This window comes from Ovis canadensis, chromosome 18, assembly GCF_042477335.2.
Source record: "Ovis canadensis isolate MfBH-ARS-UI-01 breed Bighorn chromosome 18, ARS-UI_OviCan_v2, whole genome shotgun sequence".
Lineage (NCBI taxonomy): Eukaryota > Metazoa > Chordata > Mammalia > Artiodactyla > Bovidae > Ovis > Ovis canadensis.
Window position 1 is genome coordinate 45842765 of NC_091262.1, and position 2805 is coordinate 45845569.

Here is a 2805-nt window from a genome sequence, read left to right on the forward strand (position 1 = left end):
TTTTCCCCAAAGAAATGGATAAACCTCATTAAGCCAAGACAAGGGAACTAGGTCATGCCCGATGATGCCAAGCAGAGGCTTGTGAGTGAAGCAGGCTATTAAATTTCAGATATAAAAAATATTCTGTTCCTTGTACCTGCCTGATTACTTTATTAGCACAAAAGATAAATTTAAACCTCAGGCTTATGACAAAAAGAAGTAAGTTTGCACTCTCCTCCTAATTAAACCAAGAGAAGCCAGCCTGATCCAAGGACACCCGGCCCACTCAATTAGTTAACATTTATTACAATCAGAAAACAATCTAATTCAATTAAATGTTTCCACAAAAGTGGTTTAATGACTTTTCCCAAAATAAAGTACATTCGACCGGAGCATTTATTATGCCAAGGCCCAGTTGTCGGTCGTAAGGGGAGCCAGAATGACAGCCCTGATGTGGCTCTGTGGAGAAACAAGGATGGGACAGGCACGGCCGGCAGGATCTGGGCTGAGCCCCTTGTCAGGGGAGAGGGATGCTTTCTGCCTCCAGTGTGCTGTGTTGCCTTGAACAGGCAGGAGGTGTAGAGAAAGGACAGTTAGCAGGGCTTTCTGAAACTTAGCCAGGAGATATTTGGAAAGCTGGAGAAACTGCCGTTTGAAAGCTGTGAACAGTTTTCTGACTCTCATGAGGCAGAGATTTGAATTCACATTGCCTTTGTTCAGCAAAAATCCCTTGATAGGTCCTGAGTAATAAAAACAGAAAGCAACTAGTTGGAGTTTGCTCTTTTGAGCTAACAAAATAGTATGAGCACATGCTATTGCCAGGCAGTGGGCTAAACACCTCTAATAGACTTAATCCTCACAATGACCCTGCAAGCTGGCACTCTCCATTGAAACCAAGGCTCTGAGTGTGCCTGAGGACCATAGTTAACTAGAGGTGAAGTGTGGATTCAAACCCAGGCAGCCAGACTCAGGGCAGAGAGGCCCGTGGCAAGCTCCAAATAACCGTGGGACCCTGGGGAGAGGGAGGCCTCTGCCGTCAGACTTGGGTGGGGCCCCAGAGTCTGTCCTTTTGAAAAGCCCCCTGGAGACTCTGGTGCTCTGGTCTTGGAGATCTGCAGTCTCTACATGGCTCCTGGGGTCACAACTGGCCCAACACCGCTGCTCAGCTGTGGCCTCAGGAAAAGGACAGGATGAGCTAAGTCCCTTCCCCTCAAAATCAGTTGCACCTACGTTGTCTGAACCTCATACAGTGTCATCAGCACTGAGTACAAGCTTTAAAAAGAGCTTTGTTAACCTGATAGGCAGCAAATGGGAAGCCAACAATAGGATTCAAACTAAAAATAAAAAGGCAGAGGAAGCAACACTTGCAGGATACACAGCAAACGTCAGTATTGGTCTCTTCTGGACGGTGACCCAGTGGGTCAATTTTATCCTCCAGATTTTCTACTGTAAACGTACATCTCATTTATAATCAGAAAATGCTATTAAAAGGGTTTTTAGGTTCTTAGTTTTTCTTTTCTCTTATTTCTAGAAAGGTTAAGCATTTGTATTCTTCTGATTCTTCTCTGACTTGTCTGTTCTCATCTCTCCATTGGCATTTTATGTTCTTAATGGTTGCATGAGCCCTTTGTAACAGGATTTTAACCCCATGTCCATTATATTTGTTGAAATGGTTTTTCTGCCTGGTTATTTACCTTTCAGTTTTGTTTCTAATGTTTTCAGTGGATGAAGGGTTATCATCTTTATGTAGTCAAACCTATCGATCTTTCCCTTTCAGATGCCTTCTATTGCTTTTTAAGTTAGAAAGTCCCCTATCAACAAGAGATAAAACAGGTATTGACTTAGCTTTCTTTCTAGTTCCTAGGATTCCTTTTCATTTTTCCTTTCCTTTGTGCCATGTAGCTCTTTGATCTGCTTGGGTTTCTTTGGGTTTACAGTGTGCAGATTAATTATTTTCCAAAGAGCTAACTGATTGACATCTTATTGGATAAGACTTTCTTTCCCTCCCATAGAGTAATGTCTAACTTATCCTATATTACATTTTTTATAGATAATAAGCTTTGTTTTTAAGTTACCTATTCTGTTATACTGACCTGTTTTTTCTTGTATCTCTATTACACTGTTTTGTTGATGATAGCTTTTTCATATACTTAAATAGCTTCTCAGTTTCAACAATTTGAGGGTTTCTTTCACATATTTGTTCTTCCAAGTGACTCAGAACCATTCTGTAAAGGTCAAAAAGAAAAAAAAAACAATAACCCATTGAGATTTAAAATTCAATGAAATATTTGAGAAGATAACATGGTTCTTCTATCCAGCCTGGGGGTTCAACTCTGTATCTATGCAACTTCTATTATAGTTCTTGAGAGAGCTTTGTAATTTCTCATGTTTCACTGTTTAACCATCCCTACAAGTATGTGGCTAGATGTCCAGAGAAGTGGAAATAATGATAAAAATAATATATTTACATATACGTATGTTATATAATTGGTTTCCCTGGTGGCTCAGCAGTAAGAATCTGCCTGCCAATGTCTACCAGTGCAGGAGATGCAGGTTTGATCCCTGCATTGAGAAGATTCCCTGCAGAAGGAAATGGCAACCCACTCCAGAATTCTTGCCTGGAAAATTCCATGGAAAGAGGAGCCTGGTAGGCTACAGTCCATGGGGTCTTAGAGCTGGACACGACTTAGCAATTAAACAACAACAATGTTATATAATGCTATCATTTTTAGTGAAAGAAGCTGCCTTTTGAGAAGTGCTATGATTGTGATGTCTATTGGGTCAGTCTTAAGTGAGAAAAGCAGTTTGCAGAGTATTGTACAGGTG

The 2805-nt window shown here is 40.9% G+C and overlaps 1 long non-coding RNA gene across 1 annotated transcript; it reads right to left on the minus strand.

Annotated features, from left to right (window-relative positions):
- Positions 1–315: 315 nt before the first annotated feature.
- Positions 316–2543, minus strand: LOC138423804 (uncharacterized). Its single transcript, XR_011250453.1, has 2 exons — positions 2073–2543; positions 316–719 (listed from the first exon to the last, which is right to left on the minus strand). It is a non-coding gene; the product is annotated as an uncharacterized lncRNA (long non-coding RNA).
- Between the last annotated feature and the right edge of the window lie 262 nt (positions 2544–2805).